At 40.9% G+C, this 27,345-nt stretch overlaps 1 long non-coding RNA gene across 2 annotated transcripts in view; it reads right to left on the bottom strand.

Annotated features, from left to right (window-relative positions):
• The window catches only part of LOC135300336 (uncharacterized), a 28,300-nt gene extending 11,780 nt beyond the window's left edge, over positions 1–16,520 (bottom strand). Inside the window, exons 1-2 of one of the 2 annotated variants that reach the window (XR_010362226.1) lie at positions 16,318–16,520; positions 13,357–13,573 (exon numbers count right to left, since the gene is read on the bottom strand). This is a non-coding gene — a long non-coding RNA (uncharacterized LOC135300336). The remainder of the gene's footprint in view (positions 1–13,356; positions 13,574–16,317) is intronic. The other variant, XR_010362217.1, reaches the window with a different exon arrangement.
• Positions 16,521–27,345: the final 10,825 nt, after the last annotated feature.

The following is a 27,345-nucleotide window of genomic DNA, read 5'->3' as shown; positions in this document are numbered from 1 at the left end:
GTGTGTGTGCCCTTAGCAAGATGAGGACCATGCAAAGTGCCTGGCAATTCATACAGCAGCACTCATGCAAGATTTCCACTACCTCCAAGAATTATCACAAAAGATGGTTCTCTAGGTGTTCTTTTATCATAGTTTTGGAAAAAAAACCCTAATGCCTTTATTAGGTTTCAACAAGAATCAGTTTTGTTTTCTATCAACACAAACCTAAGGATTAAATCAACAAAAAGCAACAAAAGTCTTTTAAGGGCCTCCTTAATTATTTCCATCAGTTTGAAAAACAAGCCAGCAAACAAAATAGTGTTGAGGCCTAAAATGAGGAAAGTTGTGAGAAAAAGCACTGACTGTATTGCATGTTCTGCAAGTATTCTTTACAGGAAAAAAAAAAAAGAGAGAGAGAGAAAATAAGGTACCAACTCTCCTGATCAATACAAACTGTTAAAACTGCCCTATTTTTCTCTTTCAGCTCCTTTCAAAGGCAATTATTTTCTTCACTTTCACAGTTGATTTCCTTATCTAAGCTATCTTTTGGATTCTTTTATATAACAGCAAGATAAAAATATCCCAGTATTCAAACCTGTTGTAGAGCATGATGTTACGTGTCAGATAACATGTAACTGAACAGCCACTAAGCCTTCCCTTCTTCATCTTAGAGTTTTTGTTGAACTGAAGGTGTCATTATTGGCTGGATAATTGTCCAGTGTCAAATACAAGTTGTTCTATGAGCAGGAAAGCTAATGAAGACTGCTTTACCACAATGTTTGTGCCTTTTGTTCCTTAATTCCCTCTTATGCATGCAATGTTCACTGTAAAATGCTTCCCACAGGAGAGGTCAAGTGTGCTGTGTTCTTCAGTTTCTTTAGCCCAATGCTTTTCTCCAAAACTTGTAGCACACCAGATAGGTATGAAGTGATTTTCTCTCCTTTTCAAATGTGACTGAAATGGCTCAATGGCCTACAAAAGCATTGTGGTTGCCAGGAAACACTGGGCAGAGGCTCATCCCCAGACTAGCAGTTCCTTATCAAATTAGCACTACTGTTGTTGCAAAGTGTTTTCCTGGCACACCCGAGATGCATTCTGCTTAGGCAGAGAGCTGGGTGTGCCCTGATATTTGCTTGATGGCCAATTATTTTTGTCCTGAATAACTATGTGAGTTTTCTTTCACACCAGCAAGGATTACATAGGATGACATACTTGTTAGCCCAGATTCACCTTTTTTTTTCTTCCTAATACAGAATTAAAACTATATGCAGTGTTAAAGCTGCTCTCATGATTTTAGCAGATGTGAGTTTCAGTATTAAGAAGATCTGAGTTTTAAATTCATCTAAAAACATGAACAATATGTTAATTTGGGAAAAATACCAGCTGACTGGAAATTAAAAAAAAAAAAAGAAGAAGAAAAAATGAATCTCCTGGATAATTTAGAGTCTAGGGTTTTTTAAGCTAGAGAGAATTAACATGTTTTGAATTTCTTTTTCTGGGTTTTGATGCTTTTAAGAAGACTTGCCAGGAGCTCTTCGTTTGAGAACGCACAAGCAGTTGCCCTTTCATTTCTTCTAATCGTGAGTGTTGAAGGTTTACTTGGAGAAACTGTGCAGCTGCCAATGCCATAGCCAGTGACAGGGCTGCTGGGTTCTTCTGTGGCCTCAGGCATGAGGAACACCTGCAGATTTTGGAGCAGGAGAAAGGGACTGCATTGCTCTGACGGGCACAGCAAAGGCCTTATCTCATGCAGGGCTAGCACAGTGGTGCTCAGCTTCTTCAGGCTGAGTTTTAGGATCCAGCTGTGAAGGAAGAGCTGAGGTTTTAAATAGCAGCCTGGTGCAGTCCTGGCTTCTCTAGCAGCCTGGCACCTGGCTGCAGCAAAGGGAATTTGGCCACATCACTTATATGCTGCTGATATACAGTGAACTCATTTAAAGCCAGAGGAGAAATTCTGCTTAAAGAGCCTGAGACAAAAGATGGTGGCCTTCATATGATTTGACTGAAGCAGAAAATATTTTTTTTTAAAATGATAGTGTCTTTTATAAACAAGAGTGCCTGTAGGTCCCCTGGGATTTTGATGAACAACATCTACAATTTGTTCCATTGGAGGCCCCCTGAGAAGAAGTTTGAGGTGCATTGACCAGGTGATAAATGCAAGACCAGTATATAGAAATGATCAGTTTACAGGATGCAGAAATCCAAACATTTCTCCTAAAGTTAGAATAAAAGGAAATACTTAATTCTGCAGTCACTAGCTTGGCTTTCCTGTCTGGGAATAAATCCCAGGTCTTCCCAGCAGTCAGGAGGGAGCTGCTGCCAGGGGTGAGGAGGCTGCAGAGGCAGACATGAAAACATGGAAACCAAGCTTGCTAGTGTTGGAAGGGGTGAGCAATGTAAAATGTTCACAAACAGAAAATCACTGGGTCAGGCCTGACTTCTGCCAAGAATCAGAGCCCTGTGTGAGGAAAAAAACCTTTGCTGAACCTCTCCCTTGGATAGTTAACTCTGAGCCACACATTTGACAGGTGAACCATTGGGTTATAGATCGTATAAGCATGCTAGCTAAATCTTCAGTGCCACCCTGGAAAATAGTGCTCTGAAGACCACTATGAAGAAAGCAACAATGTGTGCAGTAATCAATATCCTGAAGATTGAACTCTATACAGTGTTGTGTTGTGTTGTGTTGGTGAGAGGCTATCATGTTTAGAAATAGAAACTTTTGGATTATTGAAATTACTTTCTACTGTGTATGCGACCAAGATGCTACACTAATCAGAGTTTTTTCCTCAAAAATAAGCCTCTCTAAAGATTTTATCCTAACCGTGAAAATAGTGGTTTGGACCAGGGGTAAGTTTGTGCTGGAGAGGTGGGGTCTGCTCTTGCTTTGGCATCATGTGTGCCTCTGTGCAAGCACACTCGAGCCAGTGAGTGCATAGCAGTAATGGCAGAGGGAGCCTCACTGGTGGGGAGCAAGGCTTGGGAAATGATACAGGACATTCTGCTTGCATCTGCTCACCTAGCACGTATAAACAAACAGGGCTCCCTGCCTGCAGTATGAAGACCTTGACAGAAACCATAATGCTCCACTGTTTTACAGTGGAACTACAACTGAATTGTGGCTGTGAGTTGAACATATTTACTTACTAAAAATATATTAATGCCTTTTATTTTTAGGACCTTGACTCCCCATGCTGCTTCCTTCTCTGTTTTATCAATTTTCTTTAATTCTTGCTTTATTTTTGCCTCTCCTTATTTTGCCTCTCCTTATTTTTTGCACTTCTTTCTGGTGTGCTTTCCATCACAACTTCCAGAACAGATTTCACCAGTATTGTTCCCCTTTCTCTATTTTAGAGGGTAAAAAAATTAAATCCTATTTCACATAGCGTTTGTATTTGAGACCTGCTGTAGAAAGCACAAAGAGAAGATACTCAACCCACAGGGAAGGTACTGTTTAGCGCCCATGACCAGCATGTGTTACTGTGCTGGAGACACTTACCTTGTTCTCTGAAGATGTTTTATTTTCTATAGTATTCTTACTTGGTAACAGCATGCTATTTTGAAATAATTTCAGGTTCTTCTTGTTGCACTATGTAACAGTAGCAAAAATATTTTTCAACCATTTAGAAACTACAAAAGGTTATAATAAATGTGGATCTATGCTCCCAAATGTAAATCCAAATCTTAATCATTCAAATACTTACCTTAGTAGCGTGAAATTTATCAAAGAAATGTTTTCCTTCTCTTGTGTATATTTTAATTCAAGCTGTGGACTTAAATATACTTTTTAATTAATTACAAAAATTCTGTAAGATTTTCTTTCAGCCTTATGGTCTCCTTAGTATAACATACCTAATTAACAGCCAGTTGCAGGATGAAAGTAAGCTCCTTCATGCACAAGTTCATTTGGAAGCAGAGTCTGATCTGCTACATTTTTATCTTATTGACAAAAGAATCACCAGGAGTCAGGATGCTCTTAGACTACAGAGTGCATTTGTTATGCTGGCAGCCAAAGGAAACATGTTAGTTGTAAATGGAGATGTTACCTGACAAACTGCTAACATAATAAATACAGAACTTTTCATAAATGTATTACCATTTGTGAAATTATTTATCTAAAGTTGTTTGTTCCTTATGGTTCCTAAAAGAAAATACAACATTTTGTATTAACGAGTGTAGGTAGAAATCCTGGAGAAGAGATCTTCCAAGCATTTGGATTGATTGGCATTGGTCCTTTTGAAGTTAAATCTGGCAGGATGGGGAGGGAGCAGTGTTTTGAAAAGTCCATCTGACATCACATACTGTCACTATAGGAAGAGAGGATTTTAATTCATCTGTTTTTATTGAGTAAAAAAGATGATTAAAAGAAAAATAATTAAAAAAAACATTGCTTATAAGGTTGAAACGCTTATATGATTATCCCACTAGGCATAATGTAATAATAGGATTGGTTACCAGAAATACTTTCTCTTTTAATGCAAGCAAAACACCTGTCAAGTTCTTTTAGCATCTTATACAAACACTCATGAAATTTTCAATAAGAAGACAAGGAGAATTAAGAGGATAAAATATATATGTAATGTAGGTAGGGCTTGTTTCACAGTGGGAGAAGCTGGAAGAAGAGGAGGTGAGGTGGGAATATTTTGTATTTGGGGTTAGAGAGAGGCAGATATCTATTGACTGAATGTGGTGTGATTATAACTGATTGATTAAAAGCTGTGAGTGTGGATCTGGCATGCAGATGGAGGAAAACCCTCTTAGAGAAGATGCAGACAAAGAAAGAGCTGTTATTTGGACTGGAAAATATAGGCTTCTCAAGCTCTAGACACTTTTTTGTCAACAACAGTGAGTTTGGTGTGCAACAAAGTATAATAATAAAGTCTAATATTTGATGTGCCTGCTACAGGTTTTAGCATAGCAGCCCAAGATTAATGTCTCAAACAACATGAAACTCAGATTAGTTCTGACAAGCTTACCAAACTGCCTGCCAGCAGCCAGGTGAGGTTTTTTATAATTACTTTATTGGGGTTTTTTTAAGGATGATGACATTTGGAGTTTGGACAAAAATACTTGGAACTGAGAGACCATTAAGTGTCCTGTATAGAAAAGGAAGCTGTCACTGGCAGAAGGTGTGGAGACAGCTCTGACTGAGGCTACACACAGAAGGCTTCAGCACTCAAACGTCACAAGCTTCATGAAGGGCTCTGCAAGGATTTCAAATACAAAAAAAAGTTGGTTTAAGATATTCTAACAGCTCCAGAAGAGTGGAAGAAACCATGCTATTTAGGAGTCGGAGCTTCACACTGAAGAGCTTTGATAGCACTTTTAGGAAAAGCTGCAGTGTGGAGCAGCTGGATCAAGTTTGGGATTGACCCTGTTTACTACTCAGCCCAGACACGAAAACAGAGATGCTTGACAGAAGAGTGCTTCTTGGCTAAGAAGGTACAGCATTGCTCCCTGGAGCCATATGTGCACAAAGAGGGACAATATGTCTCTGTGTCACAAACACAAGGATTCACAGTATGGTGCTCAAAATGAAGGCAGATGTAGCAGCAGCAGAGCTCTTGACTTTCAAGGATCCAGAAGGCAGTGGACAAAGGACCTAGGTCAAGCTTAAAGTAAATGAGCATGATTTTACAGCACCAGAGTAAAAAGCAAAGCTTAAGCAGCCTTTCTGTTAGGGTAACTTATCCAAGGGTATTTAGAGGTAAAGGTAATGAGATAGAAATTGGATTAAAAAAAATATGCTGGACATGAGGAACATTGAAAAGAAAAATGTTGAGCTGTACTTAGTGCAGCCACATACAGATAAACTAATTTCTGAATTCCTCAAATCTGAGTTTGAGGTGTATGTGCCACAAAAGTCTGGCAAAAAGTATTTGGATAAATTGTAAAAGCAGAGCATAATTGCATCTGTGGCATTTATGAAAAGGTCTGCACTGATTGCAGGTGCTCCAAAGAGTGATGGCAGCTTAAGGTATTGTGGGTGCAATAAAACCACTGTAAATCCAGCTGAAATGAATCAATATCTTCTTCCTAAATCCATTCATTTGTAGAAGCTGGTGGCTGGGCAGAGCTTACTAAACTGTGCTCACTTTGTGTGTTTTCAGAGTGAGAATTGGAACTAGAACTGAATACATTTCTAAGAGTGAATGTACATGAGAGACTATTTCAGTGTGAGCAATCACCCTATAGCATGGTCAGGGCATTTCCTCATATCTAAGAGTAATGTCTTCATGACTTCCAGTATAACATTGCTGCCTGGTGTTTTATGGCATAGGAGTAAAGGAGTCTGACTTTTATAAAATTGAGATGGAAGTCCTGCATTTTGCCTCACCTCAGGAAAATATAAAGTGTGTGTGGATAGAAAAGGAAAATACAATGCTTGAAGAAGAAGTGCTGTTGCAGAAAAAAGTAAGCAATTGTACCAGGTGCTGGATGTTGGATACTCTTTCTGGCCAGAAATGGCACATATTATAAAGAAAGTTTTCCTGTAAAATTAGCTGAAGCAGTACCGGTTAGGAGTTGCCAGCACAGTTGCTTTTGCTTGAAGGTCTACAAAATACCTTTGAAGTGTGGCAGATATTTATACAGCACGGGATATTTAAATGGGCCTCACGTTGGATAACAAAGTACTTGTTGGATAACAAAGTACATGCTCTGAGAAGGGCATTATACAAAGGCAATAGGAATCCATCACTCCCAGAAACTATTCCAGCAAAGAGATACTTATACAGTGGGAAAGGGTTTTATTTCCTTCAAGTAGACTTAGCAAAGGACTCAAGGTGAAAATGGCAAATAGAAAAGAAGAAGGGAAAAAAATACTTATAGTCTGGATCTCCCCTCATTTTGCTGCATAGAGCAGATAGTGCTGATACATGACGGAAGGAGGGAGAGAGAGGTAGTAAGCTGGTATGGTAGAGCAGATACTGGGATGGGTGACATATTTAGAAGTGGAGAAAAGGAGAGATAAGAAAGAGGCAGTTTAATAACTGCCTGCAGATAAAACCAGAGGATAGTTACAGAATATGCACACTGACATTATTGAAAAATGGTCACAAGCTTTCATAAGCTGCAAGAGGGAACAAGGATGTGGCACTGGGAAGTAATAAGCATGAAGGGATGAGAAGGCATGTTTGCAATCACCTTGGGAGCCAGAGAAAGCAGCCTCATGCTTATCACATCTCCCAGCACAGCTCCACGGATTTCTGTGCTTAGCACAAGCACACTGGGCAGGCAGGGCTCTGGTTGGGAATACATCCCCTCTGCCTTCCTAAGGAAGGCCCTACAGTGTATGGAAGTGCAGGTGGGATGCAGATGTGTGTCTTGAAAGGGGAAATATGGCCAGCCACTCTGCCAGGCAGTGCCATGCAGAAGGAATGAGTTTGAGTCCTTCCTAAGGGCGGCTGTGGGACCTGGCATTCCCCAAAAGCTGCAGCTCTTTTCACATAGTATGGATGCAAGGTGGACTTGAACATAGACATTGTGTGTATATTTTTCATTTTAGATGCAGAACTAGATGAAGAGAGGGATACTTTAAAGTAATGGCCTCAATAAAAAAGCAATAATAAGCAGTTGAAGGAGCAGTTTCTCCTCTGACCAAGTGCCCCACAGTAGTTCTGTACAGCTCACCTGCAGGGTTTTGCAGGCAGTAATGGTTTCTTGAGAGATGATCGCCAGCAAATGCTGTGTTAAGCCCCAGAATGCTTGCTCTGCTCTTGCATTTTGGCAGCAGCCTTTCTGCTAGATGAATGATTTGCAGAACAGCTTTGTGGACTGGATTTGTGAGGATGATCTGGTTTAAAAAAATAGCTGAGGGGGAAAAGAAAGTTATTTTTAACCCAAATCTGTTCATTATTCATGCTTAACAGGAGAGCTTTACCCAGCCAGGAATGCACATGCAGGCAGGAAGCACGCTGCAGAGCAGGGTATGGTCTCAGCTGCTTCAGGTGGGGCTGTGGGATCTGGGTTTTAGCCTCTGCTGGAGCTCAGCCTCTGCAAACATGGCAGGTTTCACTCTGCTCCAGGGCTTTGATTTTTACAACTCATTGTTCTGGATTTGAACTGGAAAAGGTAGCTGTTTAATGCTGCATTAAACAGCTGCTTTTCCAGGAAAAGTACTCCCACTTTTATTTTTTAAGAAAAATCCTTCCTTCCTTCCTTCCTTCCTTCCTTCCTTCCTTCCTTCCTTCCTTCCTTCCTTCCTTCCTTCCTTCCTTCCTTCCTTCCTTCCTTCCTTCCTTCCTTCCTTCCTTCCTTCCTTCCTTCCTTCCTTCCTTCCTTCCTTCCTTCCTTCCTTCCTTCCTTCCTTCCTTCCTTCCTTCCTTCCTTCCTTCCTTCCTTCCTTCCTTCCTTCCTTCCTTCCTTCCTTCCTTCCTTCCTTCCTCCCTTCCTTCCTTCCTCCCTTCCTCCCTTCCTCCCTTCCTCCCTTCCTCCCTTCCTCCCTTCCTCCCTTCCTCCCTTCCTCCCTTCCTCCCTTCCTCCCTTCCTCCCTTCCTCCCTTCCTCCCTTCCTCCCTTCCTCCCTTCCTCCCTTCCTCCCTTCCTTCCTTCCTCTCTCCCTCCCTCCCTCCCCAAGGAGCAGAAGGTAATGGCTTTCTGCATTCTGACCCGCTCACAGCTGCCTGGGGTAGGCTGGGCTCAAGGCTTATTGGGTGAACAGCAGAAAGATCATGCAAAAGTAAAATGCTGGCTTTGAAATCAATAATTATCACCTTTCTTTATAATTTAGGGTGTCACCATTGTGCTACACCAACTCCTTGTAGCAGCGGGATGACCAAGCACAACAGAGACAGTGCCCACCTTGGAAGGAAGCAATGAAAATGATGGATTTGCTACCACAAAGGCACTAACCAAGGCAGGCTGAGGCATCTTGACCAGGGTCAGTCATCCTCCTGCCCATGGATGTCTTGTAGGAGCTGAGAAAGCAGCCCATGTTTCTCAAGCCTTGCTGCAGCTCCTGAAGTACATAAATTACTTTCTCCTCTTCTTTCCTTTTCTTTTATCCTGTGACATTACTGAACTGAGAGTCTGCCTTCTCATAATGAGGCCAGAGTACACTGGAATTATCTGCGGGCATCAGTTAATAAATAGCAGAATTAAAGGCAAGGAGCTGGCAGGGGCGATGCGTGTCAGGCCGGCACAGGGCAGCAGTCCCTTTCTGGAGCAGGGCAGGATGAGCAGGGGCAGGAGGGTGCAGCTCCTCTGCATGCCTACTGCAATTAAACTAAATTGCCTGACTCTCTTATCCTCCCCCCTGCCTCAAAAAGCCAGGGTATAAATTGCTGTCAGGATGTGGCTGCTAATGAGATGGAGATGCACAGTGTCCCCTCTGCTGTGCTGCAGGAGGGTGAAGTGAGAGAGGATGGGTGCATCCATGTGGACAATCTCACAACTGACTCTAAGGGAAAGCCATCAGTTCTTATTTATTACTTGACCAGCTGTAGCAAGCCATTAAACAGTTAACACTCATCATCTCAGGAGGAGATAGGACCAATGCAAACAGAAACCTTATTTATTCGGTATTCCTTTTTTTATTATTATTTCATGCAGAACTTTTAAGGTCGCTTATCAGTAAAGTTGCCCAACATTTTCCTTTGGGAAAATCTGTTTGCAATTGCTTCTAGCAATTCTTAACCATTTGGACTGTAATTTTCCACACCAGATACTTGGCTCAGACCAAGTAGGTTTGGAATATTTCCAAGACATTGTGGTTTATGGGGTTTTTGTCCTTTTTTTTTGTTTTTTGTTGAGGCATTACCTGGGGAACACATTCTTTTGTCCATGCTAAAATTTAAAATTTTAAAATGTGTTGAAGTAAGAAGGTAATATTTGCTGTCCCATGGTGATCTGCAAGATCTGGCAATATTATAAAACTATAGAAAAATATATTTTAAAAAATCAGAGCTGAGCACCGTCCTTCCCCTGCCAGCTCAAGGGTAATGGGATGTTGTGCTCCGAGAGTAATTGAGCAAATAATTATGTGCTGTTTGTTTGCTGAGTCTGCGGTTCAGTTTTCAGGACAAAGCTTGAGGATTTCTGTGTTTCTACACGTGTTCGTGTGGCAAAAGTGAGACCAGCTTATTAGATTCAGCTCCCAATGCAATAAGGAAATATTTTCCTTCAAATAAGAACTGCAGGGTTTGTCCTTTGAGTGTGTAACTCAAACCTCTCTGTCTGTAATACAAGATTGTATTTATTTTTGACAGACCTTGGGCAGGAAATAAAGAAATGGAAATCACCTTTCACTCTTCCAGAAAAACACAGCAATCAGACAAAAATAAATTCCTATAGAACGTCAGATGTCCAGGTATTCCTCTAGTTGCAATCTTGTGACATTAGCAATGCAAGTAAAAATCTTGTGTTTTCTTCTGTGTGGACCAAGGAACCTAGAAACAGTGACAGTGTATTTATTTTTTTATGGTTGCTGAACCTCTATTAAGAGGTATTATTCACGGTGTTTGATTTTTCTGCCTTTACATCCTCACATCCCCATGGTTACTGTTTGATTAAACTTTGATCAAAGAAAAGACATATTATGTTGTTAGTTATTTGACCCTGTGTGGAAAGGGCTCTGTGGGTAAATAAATCAATTCTATGTCATACAGGCACAAATTCTGAAATAATTTCAAGTAAAATTCCCACTCATAGAGGAAAAATTAAAGTAGTTTTTAGCAGACTATGCATGATATTGTCTTTTATTTTGTTCCTGGTAAAAACTTGTCATTGCTTGTTTGTTCATCTTTTGACTAGAGCTGCCTGCTTGAAAAATGAAAGAACACTCAAGGCTGAAAAAACACCCTTGCATTCAATGTTAGTGACATTAGGCAATCGATGCTTGATTAGAAAATCAAAGCCACTTCCTTTCCTTCTTTGAAAATGTTTGCTTATTTGCATCTGTTCAGACTGAACATCAAAGGTGGGATAGGTTGGTTATGACCCTGCAATGCTGAGCAACTTCAGTGTGCTGGAACGGAGAGAAGTGACACCCCCTGGTAACAGCAGGGCGTGTGAGCAGCCCTGTACCCTTCATGTGCCCATACATACACACAGTCCACATTGGGCATCTCAGCTTGGACCAGCTGAGAAATGCTCAGATGGATTTGAGCATCAGCAGCATATTTTTCTGATCCATGAGGAGCCAGCTCAGGTTCAGTGTTTTGCACTGTTTGCAAGGCTTCATCGAGCAGCAGCGCATGTGTCCAGCATCGCCAAGTACAGGGTCAGGGAGAGATTCCCTGGGGGCTTGGCCTCTGAAGAGACCTGTTTGAGTGTTTGACTGTGCCTTTAAAGGTACATCTTACCGTGGGATGTGGCTGGTTCTTTTCTGTGCAGGAATGAGTGGGGCAGTTTCAGACCAGCCTAGGGAGTGACAAAGGGATTGCATGTAGTTTAACAGGCAGATGTAGCTGGAGACAGGCTGTGGAGCTCAGTGTGGGAGTCATGACAAGTTTGGTTTTAGAAGCCTGGGATATTCATCACAGTATTTTCACTGGCAAGAGGAGAGGAAACTCCTGTAAAAGTAAGGTGTATGGGGCCCCATTACAGTCAACGCTGTAAGCACAGGGCAGTGCCAAGCTGGGTGGAAAAGAGGGATTCTCATTTGTTTAATGGTGCCTGAGAACGCTAGAAAGAAGTGTTAAAATTGGTTAAAACCAGGAAGCTGGCACTCAGAAAAAGCAGAAATAAGAAATTGAGGTAAATGCTTCTACTGTGACAAAATTAGTCACAGTCAGGAGGATTGCTTGAAATATAAAGTAATCCTAGAATAAGCATCACAAGTAATTAGGGAAAAGTCCTTCAAAATAATGTGGAAAATGGGACAGAGACAGAAAGTAAGGTCTTGCTTAAGCTGAGTCAGCTAACAAACTTGATAGCAACCTGGCTAGAACTTGGAGCCATGAAATGCACAGGAGTTTTGGAGTTTTTTACACACAGATTAATGTGACAATACTAGGAGAACTAGAAACAAACAACCTATTTATCTGCAAGGGGAAAGAGTGAGTGGGGATTTTGAGTCTGCTTATAAAAAGGAAATTGAACTAGGACTGGAGGCCTGTGTTAAATCAGAAAGAACATTTGACAAAGAGTCGATTTGGACTTCATTAAAAGTGAAAAATGTACAAGGTAGAAATGCACTTGAGAACCATAGGGTTTGTGGCAAGTTATGATAGCTCCCTCGGTCCTTACACAAATCAGGAAACATGCTTTATTCACTTTTACATAACAAGCTGAGATTCATTAATCATCTTCTCCAACAGCAATAGAAGACAAAAGTATGTTGGAGGTGTCTCAGATGAATTATAGCTGAAATTTGCCATGAATTCAAACACAAGCAAGTTGTTAAGATATGATTTTGATACGGACAGGTGACTCTCAATCTTTCTCCTCTGCTCCTCTGTCCAGATCAGCTGTGGATTATTTCCCAGGGATGATGGACAATGGCATTTAATTGCTTAAGAACTAACTTGTGGGATGACTCAAAAAATTAATCAAGCAGGGCCAAGCCCTCTAGCACCTTCAAACTATAAATTTTTTACACCACATGGGGTATAGTATCTACTTGTCCACATAGTGAATTTCTCTCTTCATGCAACCAGAGGTAGGGCATTAGGAGGAAGAAGAATACTGCAGCCTTTAAAAGGGGGAAAGCCCCCATCAAGAGGCCACTTTAGGCTAACTCCAGAATACAAACTGAAGTGAGTGGAACTTCATAATGCTCAGCTAAGGACAGAAATCTATCCGTTTCTATCAGTTCAGTAAGAAATCTATCAGTTTCTATCAGTTCTATCACTGATTCTTACTGAACCATTAAAGTCATGCTTTTTCCTCTCTTTCTCCTTTTCTCACATCTAAGGGCATAAACTTGCTGAATTAAGTGCTGCTCAGTCAAAAGTGTGTCAGAAAGATGCTTGGATTATCTGTGTAGCTACTCACCAGTTCTGGTCATCAGGAACTGAAAAAGGAAGAATATGATTTAATTTTAGAGACTTCTTTGACTATGTTAGAAACTTTTTGAAATTTATGTAACTGCAAAGTGCATCATTAAGCCTCTAAGCTTCCCACCCAGGTGTCATGCAGTTCACTTGCAGATTCTTACCAGATGGATTTACAAGTATTTCTTGTTGGTTAGCCAAAGGAAAATGACTGAACAAGTCAGTTAATAAAAATGGCTTAGGCTGATTGTGCTCTTCCTTTCACATCATTGCTGGAAAAATGGGGGAGAGAGAACAACTGAGAAACAGGCAGTAAATGATTGTCAATGAGAAGTTAAAATAAAGATAATGAAAATTCTTGGTAATTACTATCCTCTACTCCAAGAGTTTGATGGTTATATGCACCTGGAACTACAAAATATGTACATTCAAAATACACTTACAAGGGCTACTCCTGGCTCTCTGGAGCATGGCCTCCTCCTGCTTCATCGCTCTTCCACTTTTCTCCATCCTCCTAGGAAACTTTTGCAAGTTCCTCCACTTCTCTCTGCCATAGCCTGATCCACCCATGCTTTGACACTGCACTTGGGTCTCTGCTTCTTTCCAGCATCCAGAAAAGATTTTGGTTCTTCCTTCCAAACTCAACACTTGTATATGCTGCTAGAAATACAAGAATGATCCTTAAGGGGACATTGCCAACAGCTCCACAGCAAAATCAAGATGCTTTCTTTCTACCTATATCCTAGCTCATGCTACAGCTGGGAGTAGGATTAGTTATATTTACAAATGGTGAAAAAAAGTAATGGAGTTCTTCTGAAAATGAGATCATACATGTGAGACCTGGGACAGTAAAAGTTGCATATCATCCATGATCAGTAAAGGGAGACTTTCCACCATTAGAAAAAAAATGCAAAAATGCACAAATTGCACCAACTCACAACATATACACACAGGGCTCACATCCTATCACAGGACCTTTGCAAGTATTACAAAAACATTGTAATGGGTTACAAAAAAAGGGGAACCCAGAATTTACCACAGTGAAAAAAAGCTTCTTGAGAAAGTTTTCATTTTAGCTTACCCACAGTGAAAACTACTGGGCAAAGATTTTAGAGAAAAAAAACCCCCAAAACTTAACAGACTGTGGGAAATCTCAATGCAAGACCTCAAACATTTCCAGAGAATGGAAAATGTTTCAGCTTCCTGCAAATGAAAACTGATAATGTAGTGATGGCAGCTCAGGTTGAAAGTAGGCATGATAATAAGGAATTCTTTCTGCGAATCCTGAAAGAAACCTTGAAAGAAACCCTGAAAATAGTGGATGTGGATGAAGAACCCAGAAAGGCATCTCCTCTCAGTTATCTGAAGCAAGGTTATATGTAACTGCTGTACCGTACTGGGTAGTGATAACACAGATATGTTCTGGACTGTGGACTGTAGCCCATTTATCCCCACCTTGGCTAAAACACAGGCTGGTAAAATCACAAAAAGTTGCAAGATATTAGTTCTGAAAGATAATTAAGATTTGAGGTAACTTTTCTAACAGACAAACATCAAGTAATGAGTTTGTACAAGGTTTTTAAATTAAATTTCTTCCCTATTTTTCAACATAATTTGATTAGAGGAAAGATGTATTTTGGTAAATTTATGGTTGAGCTGAGTGTGAGTCTTGAAAAAGCAAGAAATTAGGTTTAGTGATTCAGGAGATCCCTTTTAGATTAATGGTTGTAGCCCATACACATTGGTAAACCATGGCATATAAATAGATAAATGACTTCTGGTTGATGTATGGAGCCATGCTAAACCTGACAGTGCACTGTCTTGAGAGCTCCTTCATTTGGGTGGACGATGCGCCCTGAAGACCTGTAAGGGCAAATAGCAGTTCTGCTGATGTTTGAAGTGTAAGAGCTGCAGCTTATCTGCCTCATTTGGGGCTAATGTGGGGTGCCCTGTATGTAGAGGTGGCAATGGACACCTTAGATCCAGAGGCCAAATGGTGCTCCTTTAGGCCAAACAAGTCCCTTCGTGCAGAAAAAACAGCAGGGGCTGAGAGAATACTGGCTAAAAGCTGACCTAACCAATGCTGCCTGGGGCTGAGGGTCGGTGGCTGCAGGTGGGTGTGATGGAGAACACAGGGCAAGGAAGGTGTGACCTCGAGAGCAAGCAGAAAGAATTTCTTGGTCTCAGCACTGATGGAGTGATAATCAGTGGTGAGACCAAGCACACTAGAGGAGGCAACTTTTTCTGCTTTGCTCTGGAAAGCAATCTTTGCATGCAGGGTTGCAATAATACTAGATTGAGAATACTTCTGCCTGGTGTCAGGTAGAAATCTGTTCCTTCAGGTACATCCCTGTGACACCCATAGGGAGTGGCTAACCACATTCAGGTGAAATGAGGCAATAGTGCTTTCCATGTGTACCCAGACTACAAAACTGTATATTTTTTGATGTCTCTGTTTCTTTGTTAGAGATGAAAATCCAAAAAGCGTGATACAAACTATGTGTGGCTGCCAGGACAGTGAGAAATTTTCCCTGCGATGTCCCTCATGTGGTTTCCACATAATTTTTCTGGAGTGTGTCCCCCTCACAGAGACAATACAATTGCAGGAGCTGAATACCTTATGAAGCCTCAGCAGAGCACCAAACATCTTTGTAATTACTTCGCTGCATACACAATAATTAATGAAAAGAAGAATGAATGCCTAAATTAAGTACAGAATCCCTTGAAAAAATGCCACCTGGTAAAACAGTGTTGCCATCTCCTTTTCCTGTTGACCTGTCCTTTCATCTCAGCATTAAATGCCCACTTCCTTTAAAGAGCTTTTTATCCTAACCAACTCTTGTAATTAACAAAGCTTCTTGAAATTCATTTTTGTTGACTGCCTGCAACAGAAAGCTTTAATGTTTCATTCCTTATAACTGAGTAAGCTTTCTGTACTCTGCCTGTGTTGCTTCAAGCAATCAGGCAATGGTCACCTGCCCTGACAATGCTAAATTGGCATCTCCAGCCAGAAACAAAACAGACTCCATGAGTTTTGGTGTAAGAAGTGTGAAGAATAGTCACAGTAAGACATGGTCTGTAAGGGAGAGTGCATTTCAGTAAACACAAACAGGGAGAATTTTGCCTCATTTATCTGCAGACTGAGAAAGCTGCTTGATATTCTCCCTCCTCAGCAACAAATGACAGCACAAAAAGTGATCATGTTATTAATTCAGATGAATAGCACCACACATCCCTGCATTATATAATTATTTCATTAAAGTGAAGGATCAGTTTAAAACATCACTAAAATCTAACCAGCCGAAAATAATATGATTCCACTGACATTTGATTTAATTAAAATCTGAAAGTTAGGAATATTGCAATAAGTGTTAGCTCCAGAGAGAAGAAGCAGCATCAGGTACCTTACTTTGTGCTTCTCAGAGAGCAGGGGGTACCAGAAGGAGCCAGGAGTTCTTGGGGATCCCAACTCGGTAAAGATCATCGAAGCCATCATTAGAGGTGGGCTTCATACAGTTTTTCTAAGCATCCTCGAGTCAGTCAAGCAGGCTTTCCAGATTATCAGAATAAATATTACTCGTTCAATTCAGTCTCAAGAGTCAAAGAACCAAATTGATTCTCTGAACTGCGAGAAAAAACGGCTCCAAGCCAAGCCCGCTGAAACCAAGACAAAGATCCCCTGCTGAGTTCAATAGCTTGCTGGATCTCACCCAATGCAAGTAATTCCCTTTTTCTTTCTAAAGTGAGTTTCTTTTTCCTGTGGCAGCTTCATACAATATTTCCATTGTGGCTAGCCTTATTCAAACACTGTTCATCTCTTACTTACAAGTTCAGCTTTGTATTGTTTCTAATACTTAATAATTTACTTAATAATTTTGCATACTTTTCTCCATGGTTTCAGAGAGTGAACTGACCTAGTTAAAATTAAGGGTTGCCAGCATAAATTAGATTAGGATGGTCTAGTGGTCTGAAAAATGCTGTAACATGCTGCACTTGTCTTAGTTTCCTTCAGTAAGAATGGCTGGGTGTAAAGACAGTTATTAGAGTTACTTGGTTTAGACTGTTTAAATTGGAGGTCTGATGATATCCTATTAGGATGTAACAAGACCAAATTATCAGCTACTTCAACTAGAAATATAATTTTTATTTTTTATTTTTAGCTATCAGATTTCACATTTCATTTTAAATGCGTATGAATCTAGTTAGTAATAAAGTAATATTGCTTACCGACAGCAAGGATATTTCTACCTTCTTAAGACTGTTTATACTGGAAACTCTCAAGCCTGAGATAAAAAAGTCTTATCCCAAGTTTTGGGTCTCTGTCAGTGAGCTATGAGTACAGCAGACATCCGAAGAATGATTAATGTTACCAGCCTCATCTCCCTAAAATATCTTAAGTCTGATTCTTTCTAGGCAAAGTGCAAACACTTTGATGCTGAGCTACTGCTGGAATACCATCTGGCTCAGACTTCTCATGCTTGCCCTTAAACCTGTGGGGGTATTTTGTACAGTGAAAAGCAGACTAATGTCCCTAAGAAGGATATTGTCTCCTGTCAGTCCTATTGTTCCTGTAAGTACCTCTCATCACTACTAAAAAAGGACAAGAGGATAATGGATATTCATCCTGAATGGAGCCCAGAAGCACTTCACCCTGGGAGCTGCATCACTCTTTGCAGGCAGAATCCCTGCAAACTGTCAAAGCCAGGCCTATTAACAATAATGCACAGATAATAATTAGTAAATAATTGATGTTGACATTGCCATTTGATGCTGTGCTGTGTGCATGGTAAGCTGAGTGGTTGCTCCTCTGGTAAAAGCTGCATTACTCTTTGGCCTGTTGATATCCAGCTGTCTGTCACTCCAATATCTAATGGATGGGTGTGCAGTGATTGTTGTGCTGAGCTGCAGAATGCCAACACTTCTCTGATATGTGGGAGCAATTCCCCACAACTCTGTATCAGACCATAACTCTTTCTTATCAAGCCAATTTTTAACACAGCTGCAGCTCAAAGAGATTCTCTTTTGTATCCATTTTTCAATGTGTAAACTGCTATTGTTTTAAACCTATTTTCTGGTCTTTTGCGTACTTTGCTATTTGTTACTAAGAATTCAATCTATTGCTCAAAAATGCACCTCAGAATGGTTTTTGCATTGATTGTGGGATGATTTTGTTATTTTTGGGGCTATGGCTGCATTATAGATGTCATCTTAAAGGTATATTGGGACACTTCAGATCTGTTATTTTGTTCATTTCTGGTGTATGGTCAGCTGCTGTTTTGAAAAGAGAGTAGGGAGAAAGGGATGGGATAAGTGAGGATAGAAAGGCTTGTGACAATGAACAGGGAAATAGTTTTCCTTGCTTTTTCTTTTGAAGCAACCGATCTTGTGTTTATACCATTTCTGTGTGGCTGCAAAAGAAAGTTTCTGCTTCTCCATGCATTATGTATGTATCATCTTGGGTTTCTGCCTCAAGTGTCCCATGAATTTATGCTCCTGGGACATCTGTGTGTGAATACCATGTAGTTCTTACTATCAGAGAAAAGCACTGATGAGATACTCATCCCTCTTAGTATGTGGCATTGTGGAAGAGTGGTTGCTATGGAGCACCTGGTAAGACTATCAGCTTCCCTTGGCTTTTGGAAAGACCATTTTGTTTTCATGCCCCTATCCTAGCAGTGCTATTTATCCCCACCATGTTCTGTCCCAAATGCTCCAGAGCTTGGTTTCTAGAGATGAACACAAATTTCCTCTTCTTCAATACAGCAGGTCTAGAAAAATCCAAGTCTTCTTCCCTAAAACATAAAGACACCCTGAAGCATGCCCATAGAGGGGTTTCTCAAGCTGGGCTAGCTGGAAAAGGAAGCATTACAAGAGATGAGTATGGGAGCACAAACAGATTTCAGTGAAGGGACTTGAAATTCACCGAGGGTCAGGCAAATGTGCGCTAACACAAGGCAAGTTGTGCTGTTGAAAAATCTAACATAGATGAAAATAGAACAGCTTGAAAGTTATTTAACAATGCAGAGCACACTGCAGCGGTTCAGAACAGCCAGAAAGGAGTGTCTGAGATAATAAATGCTGTAGTGGAGTTTAGGTAGGTGTGAGATGTTTGTCCGTGCTGAATAGCATTAGCAGCTTGTTAAGGCCAAGTGAAAAATAAATCACTGACTTGAACAGACTTTACTGTTTACTAGGTCCTTACATTTAGATTTACACAGTGAACCAGACTGCCAGAGTGCATCTTGAGTTAGTGAGCTGGTGATCCTCAGCTGAAGGAATTATCTTGATTTATGTGATAAGCAGTGTGCATTCTTAAAGAAAACCAAGGTAGTTTCCTCATGCAGGGCCTTACAAGGTTCAGTGCCTGCACACACACTCCCTTTTGCACTTTTGCCAGGAAGGAATTCTTGGCTCTGGTCCTCAAGTCTCCTGAAGAAGGTATAACAGATGGGTTGGAGTTATTTATTCCTTTTAAGGGTGAAAAAATCATACTATCTAGTATTGCCACTGAAGAGATCTTAGACCTACTGAATCTATAATCCTTAGGGCTTCTTTCTTCACTCTTGACATGGAAATCACTTCACTGTTCATATTCCAGAAAACCCAAAACCTTCTTGTCCACAGCCTCTCACGATCCATTTAGACAGCGAGATCTATTCAGATGCCAGCACTCATATCAGTACTGCGTTTTGTGCTTGAATGGTTTAGCACTATGAAACTTAAATCTGAGACGAGTGCTTGAAACCTCTGCCCAAGGGACAAAGCCTACATTCAACCTCCTGTATTCCAGATTTGCCTTCCTTGACTCATCATCTCTCCTGAAAATTTCCTTGCCTGTCAGTTTATTACCTCATACAAGCATATGGTAGATAACCCGGTACAGAGTTTAAAGAACATGAGTCACGACTCTGCTATACCTCATGCTGTCTATGTCAGCCAGCTTTGCATAAATTTTTATAAGCTATGCCATCAAGACTGCTTTACAACTTTGGCTGGTAGTTAGATTTTGTATTATTGAAGGGCTCAGGGTCACCTCCTGGGCCCTGGGCATGCTTGCAGACCATCAATCAAGTGAGAAGGGATGGTTACTCACCACCAGCAACTTCTTGTCTTCTGTTTTAGTCCCTGAGGAATTTTCAGGAGGACGGGAGATGTGCTTGATTCCCCTCTTTTGGTTTTGTATGTAACTGTGGCAGTGGAGCTGACAGAATTAGAAGTAGTAAAACATGGGAGCATTTGGGCATGGAGATGGCACTGGGGGTACCAGTAAGACAAGTATTTCCTGCCTAGCCATGGTAAGTATGTGCGTGTGTGTGTGTGTATGTGTGACCGTAGATGGAAACAGCACATCTCCAAGAAGGTTAGGGAAAGATAAAATAAGCTTTCTTTTAATAATGGCCCTCATGAGGCTCTCTACAGTTGCTACACCAGACTAAGTGAACAACATCATTGCACAGTTATTTTAACAACCCTTGTATTTTCCATCACTGAAAATTATTTGTTTTACAGGTCAGACGCCCTATTAGTATTAGGATTTCTTGTCATTCAGACATCAATTGCATTTTATCCCTTGTGATTTCTAGAATATATTTTGTGTTGATTTTTTTTCCAGTACAGCAACAGCTTAATCCTCTTGCTATCTCATTACAATATGAGAAAATTGAGATTGCTTGGAGGACATTAGTTAATAAACCCGTTGCCTGTAATTCCCAGACCGTTGATGCATTTTTCCATCTTTATTTAATGGGATGCTGTTTTTCACATTGAAACATCCAGGCTCTTTTTCTAGTGAAGAAATGCTGCAGATAAATTCACACTGAAGGGGAAAAAAATCCATCCAGAAATGGTTGCTATTTTAAATGAAGAAAGAAAACCCTTATGAGGCAACTTCATCTTTTTGTTTTACTTAAAACTGAAATCTAAAACCTGATTCTTCACTCGCACTAGTTTTATATTTGTCTCATTGACTTCAGTGGAATTAATACTAATTTACACTGGTATGAGAAAAATTGGATTTCTGAGGTTTCACTATTCCAGACTGTAACCAATGACCTCGTAGAGCTTTTAATTTTCTAGCTAGGGCGATGCCGTAAGAGTTGAGAGGTTGTTTTTTGCACAGACTGGCAACAAGACAAAGCAAAAATAAAGTGCTTCAGACTATCTCATTCCAGGGGTCTTGTCCTCATGGGCCACAGGGGATGGCTTTACATTTCCATTAAGCCACCATATTCTTGGAGCTGCATTTCCCAGGCATTTTCTCCAGAGTGCTAAGAGAATTCACTGTCACTGTCCATATGCACAACATACTCCTGACAGTGATCAGTTCTTGTTCTTAGTCTCTGCCAACATCCCTTTCCTCTCCTCATCCCTTTTATTTCAACACTCAGGGAGAATAACCATGTTTTTAAATCAAGTGGCTTCTCTGCAGAAGAAATTAGTGGTGAGCAATGCAGGAAGCAAGCAAGCACTGATGGTGACATATAGACATCCAGCCAGACCATCCTTTTTTCCATTTGTAGTTTACTCTGCAGCCTGATAAAGACTCCGGAACAAAAAGCAGCTTGGTATATTACATATTTTCATATAAATTATAGCTGGCTATTCCACTTCGGTGATGGCACCCATAATGGGAGAAGCACAACCTCCTGTTCCCCTACTCTGCCTCCAGAGCAGGCTCTCACATTCCCAAGGGAAGACACAAAGTGCATTTATCTGCCCCATACCACTAATTCTTTAGGGCTTGGAGGCCATCAGTGGTAAACATATCACCACTTGGAATCTCTGTGTCAGTCCTTTTCCATCCTTGTGCACCACCACCCTGCTTATGCCCACAGCACCCTGTTGTGCCATGTATTCCTCTCCACAGTCCCACCCTGCTCTGTCTCATCCTCTTGTGGCTTTCAGATCCTCCTGACAAAATCTTACTTATTTTCTGTCTCTGATTGTGCCTGGCCAAAGACAGATTTTTTCATTGATCTTCCTGTCTCCTATATGTGCAATTCAGCCCTGTCCTCCTCTCCTGGCAGGTTTGATCACCTGCCCAGAAGATCTTTTTCTTCAGTTTTCTTACAAACTGTCTGCAGGCAGGTTGGAAAGTTACTGCTCTAATCTGACAGTGTTTGGTACTCACCATGCTCAGGTCTGAGGCACACTACACCTAGATTCAACAGCATGTGTTTAGACTTCCAACTATCCGCTGAAATCAATAACATGAGCCCAAATAGGAATTCAAAGCCTAAATGTTTCATTGGCGATGAGCTTTGGTGCTGTAACGATACTCTGAATGAACTTAACCTTCCGTAATCCTTCCAGCAAGCACGTTTGCCATCTCACCGTGGACTGCAAACAAAGAGTTTGCATTTACAAATGATCCATCTTCCAGGAAAAACATAATCCCTCTCAGCTCCTGAGTTCTCTAACACAAAGCATTAATATCTTTGCTGAGGGGATAAAACTCCATTCTTTATTGAGAAAACTGAACAAAACCACATTTGATCTGATTGACACAGCTATTCTGGTTGAATTGGGTAGTATGTTTAATCAATAAGCTTTGCTCTTCAGAATACTAATGCTTATCTTGTAGTTGCTGCTTCTCAAAATACTGTTTGCTATAGAATTATTTTTTTAATATGATGGACAAATATCCAACTCGATCAAGAAAGCCTGAAAGACACAGTGTGTGACAGTGGGGCCATTCCTTGGGAGCCCAGGTAGAATAGCTTATAGAGAACCACTCCACCTTCATTTCTTAGCATATCTGTTAAATGTGATATATTTTCTTTCAAGTGGACATAGACTTCCAGTGTAGTAGTGACTATGGCTACCGTGGACTTTTATTTGGAGGTCTCAAAGCATAATCCACTAAGCAGCCATTCTGTTTCAGTTCAGTGAGGTGTACTTAATGTCATTAGTTATGGAAAAGTGACTTCTACATGCAGTTTTCAGATATTAATGAAGATCAATGGATGTAATAGAATCCTAAAATATAAATCAGGCACTTTTTTTAATCAGTGCTACGTAGCTCAGTAATATCCTTCGACACAAAAAATAAGTTGTAGGAGGTACAAACTCTTACATTACCACTGGAAAGAGGGCTACTATATCTGGATCATCTCTCTAAACCTCCACAAACTCTTACTGAAATATAATTATTGAAGATAGAGGCCCTGGTATCAATATGCGACTGAATTTGGAGCAGGTTGTTGAAATTTCAACAAGTCCTGAGTCATACTCCCTTTAAAGTTTCATTTAAAGTCAATCACAATGATTAATTACTGGTGCAAGTGATGAAAAAAAAAAATAACCTTTATTCTGGGAAGTTGGACTATAATTTAATTATTATTCTGCCAAAAGACTACGCCTTTGTGTAAGCAGCTTGGTAGTTAGAAAACAATGGTGTTTTGTTTTGTTTTGTTTTGTTTTTTTCCTTTAAACACACCCTGGATAAACAAATTGCTTTGAACAAGATACAAAAATGGCAGAAATATAATGCTGTGTTTGTTTTGGCTGGCTATTGCTGCATTCATGAATATTTTTCCTACCTTTTTTTAAATGAATAATGCTAGTGTAGGTTCTCAACAGATACCAGTTATGATTTTTGAAGGCTTTAGACATTTACTGAATATTTTATGCACTTTAAAAGGGCTTTCTTTAACTTACTGATAAAGGCTATTGCCATTTACATAATCATAAAAAATCTCCAAACCCTCAAAATACATTTAAGGTGATCCTACACTTAAAATAGAGAGTTTGGAAAACAGCTAAGGACTTGGCTAACTTTTAACAGCACCTATGAAGAAGGTAGTGAAATATTTTAAATACAAAATTGTAGAGGTACATAATTATTTACAGTTCATACAGGGAAGCAAATGATGTATTTGTTGGTTCATAATAAAGTGGTTATCTGCTTCACACACAGCCCTTGTGGAATTGAGTATTTCTCAATAGTATTGGAATCAACACAACTGTTTCAACAGAAACAAGGAAGTGCTCAATACAACCAGTTTATTTTTTACTTATTTACAAATATTCAAGTGTTCAAAATAAATAAGGTCTACAAAAGACATCTATATGCACTGTGAGTGCCCCCTAGGAATTTTTATACCTGTTACTCAGTTTGAAAAATTGACAAAGGAGTGGCAGTATCAAAAAATAATGTACGCTCTTACATTTCAGGAAAGAGAGGTAGCTGATTAAAAGAAATATGTTAATATTGGCAACCACTGCTGAGAGAATTATGGCAATATCATTGAGGAACACCTAAGATTCCACAGAGAAGCAGCATATTATGAATATTTCAGTACAAGCCTCAATCAGGTAAAATAATGCTTTGTTACTGTTACTGCTCCTGAAACTATTTTATTCCATTTAAAATATATAGATATTTGTTTCTATACAGAGATTCTGGAAGCTCTGGAGTTTTAAGCTTTTTTGAACACAGTAACTGAAGAGAGACTAGAATCTTCACATCACTCAGGATGTGAAATGGGCTGGTTTTTTTAGCTAGGCACCTTGCCTCCCACAAAAGCCTTATCTTGTTTCTCTGTTGTGTCAAGCTGCCTCGCCATCAAGCTGCAGCACGGCGGAGGAAATGTGTTCATTTCTCGCCTAGACAAGCTCTAAGGGGCTCTGCTGCAACTCGCACTTCTGTAGAGAAAATGCCACATGCTGAGCCAAGCTCATTTGTATTTGAACTCCATTGAAGCTAATGGGCTTTCCCTGGGGAAGAAGATGGTTTCTTGGAGCTAGGTATAAATGAAAAAAGACATCACTAAGGGGAGCTGAGTTATGATTGAAACAGAACATGAAACTGTTTATTTTGAGGTCAGGAGATGTTTTCCCTTTTTCAGCTTATGTTGGCCTGGAAAGAATTTTAAAGCATGGAACATCCATACCTTTATCTAGACTGGATAATAAACTATGCACTGGGAAGCACATGCTTCCACACTGGGCAGCTTCCTCTTCCTCCAGCCCCACTACTACTTCAATCTCACTCTTGCTAATCTTAGCAGAAATCTTTTTTTGAGGAAAAAAATTCCAACACTTTATTAGTTCTCAGACTAAAGTCAGTAGTGATATATGTGTTAATTATTAACCGAAATGCATTTTAGAGCTTGCTTTTGCTCAGGCACATTTGATAGTGGGCCATCAGCTGAAAATTTTGGCAGCATCAGCCTTCAAGAGTGGTAGTGTCTTAGGCTGCAAGACGCCAGACTTCTTTCCTAAGTTTTATTTATGCCTTAGTACTTTCTCAGTTCTCTCAGAATTTGTGCTGTCAGGATTTCTGCCTGTCTCTTGGGCTGCCAGAGCACCCTGGGAAACACAGCAGCGGCACAGAGCACTCGTGCTCAGCACTGACATTCAGATTCATTTGGTGTCCCTAAACATCTTTATGCTCTTCTTCATCTTCTCTATGAAGAGTCATTGAGTGTCTCCAAAACACTGTCTCCTGGGTCATGCAACACAGAAATTAGGAATGGGAAGGGAGTTTAGGATAAGCCATACATCAGGACAGAGCTCTGAAAACCATCCTTTTCAAACTTCTATAAATTGGAGCCTTTTTGAAGTGATGCCTGACTTTGAATTGTTATGTTGAGACAATATAAGCCGATCCCTCTGAGGTGATACCCAGTGTAGAATGTGTTTTTCTCAATATGCCAGATATAAGAAAGTGCAACTTTTCAACTCAGATTATACAGACCTGTGTGTATAATTGCCTTATTCAGACTTCACTGTTGGACAAAGCAATGGCCATGACATTTCCTCAGGGACTTTCGAGCAAATTGAACTAGAGATGTAAGCATTCATCTGAAAAAGTCATCTCACAGCTTCTGATTGGTTGGCATCACAGACAAAAATAGGTATCAAAAAGAGTGGCTCTCAAAAAGGACTTGAGCAGGCTGCCTCTGAGTTTGCAATGTCATACAGTGTGCAGGAACCTGTACACAGTTACTTCTTACTTAGAACATGTGACCCAGGCCTGAGAGCACATATGATTAATGGTGCCAGCTGGAAGACACTTGTAAACCCACCCAAGTTCGCTGTATGGAAAAAAATAGCCAGTTGATGATGTTTTGCTGCAATGTGGCATCAGAAAATGGCAAGTTTCCTGCTTGAATACTATGATGACAGGGAAGTGGTGAACAAAGGAGTTGTGAGTTGTGAGGATGTGCAAGTAGTTTTTTAATAGATAACCCACAAAAGGACAGGGGGAGGTATATCTTCTTCAGAAATGCTACTTGGAAAGGTCTGCCATTCAAAGGGAAATGGGGCAGTTCTCCCCCTTATCTATTTTGATTTTCCCCTGAGGAGTAAGTTGCTAGCTTACCTACAAAGCAAGAGCAAGAGACCTCTAATCCTCCTAATCTCGGAGAAGAGCTGTGCCTTCCTCCAACTGCATACAGTGTCCAGCTGTGGTAAGGGTGCAATGGGCTTGGAAAAGGAGGCTCAAAGCACCAGACAAGACGATCATGCTGAAGGAAATACCCAAGGCATAACTCCACCAGCCACCTGCAGCTGGAGAGATCAGTACCGGAGTTGGAGAGTACCTCCACTCCAGTTTAGGATTTGTCATGAGACCTTTACAGGTAGATATCCCAGGGCTGTTACCAAGTATCTGAGGAAATGAAGGACCAGACCTCTTCTCTGAAATGCCGAAGGTTACTGCATGGGCAAGGGAAGCTAAGCCTAGACACACAGCTCATGTTCCCACTCACCAGGCTGGCAGAGGGAACACCTTATAGAATCACAGAACCACAGAATTATTTGAGTTGTAAAGGACTTTCAAAGATTATTCCATGGGGAGGGACACCTTCCACAAGACCAGGTTACTCAAAGCCTCATCCAACCCAGCTTTGAACACTTCCAGAGATAGGGCATCCACAACTTCCCAGGCAACCTGGTTCCAGTGTCTCACCAAACTCATCACAAAAAATTTCTTCCATGTCCAAACTAAATCGACTCTCCTTCAGTTTGAAATCATTGACCATTAGTCTATCACTACAGGTAAAAAAAAATCCATCATTATCTTTCTTATAAACCCCCTTTAGGTACTAGATGGCTGCTTTAAAGTGTCCCCAGAACCTTCTCTTCTCAGGGCTGAAGAGCTCAAACTCTTTTAGCGTTCGTAGGTGAGATTCTCCAGCCCTCTGGGCATCTTTGTTGCCTCCTCTGGATTCACTCCACAAGATCGCTCTTCCGGGAAGGAGTGTCGCGGTCACGGCCGACCCGCGGACCGCGCAGTACCAAGGAGGAACCCGGTACTGTCCCCTCGGGCGGGGACAGGTGCGGGGGCGCTGACAGGGGCACGGCGCGGTGCGGGGCAGGGGCGGACGCGGGGTCGGACCCGGGGTCAGACCCGGGGTCCCTCCTCCGCCGCCGCCGCCACCGCCCCCTCCCGGCGGGGTAGCGGCGCGGGGCGGGGCGGGGCCGCT

The sequence above is a fragment of the Passer domesticus genome, chromosome 1 (genome assembly GCF_036417665.1).
Source record: "Passer domesticus isolate bPasDom1 chromosome 1, bPasDom1.hap1, whole genome shotgun sequence".
Lineage (NCBI taxonomy): Eukaryota > Metazoa > Chordata > Aves > Passeriformes > Passeridae > Passer > Passer domesticus.
This window is presented reverse-complemented; position numbering and strand designations above follow the sequence as displayed.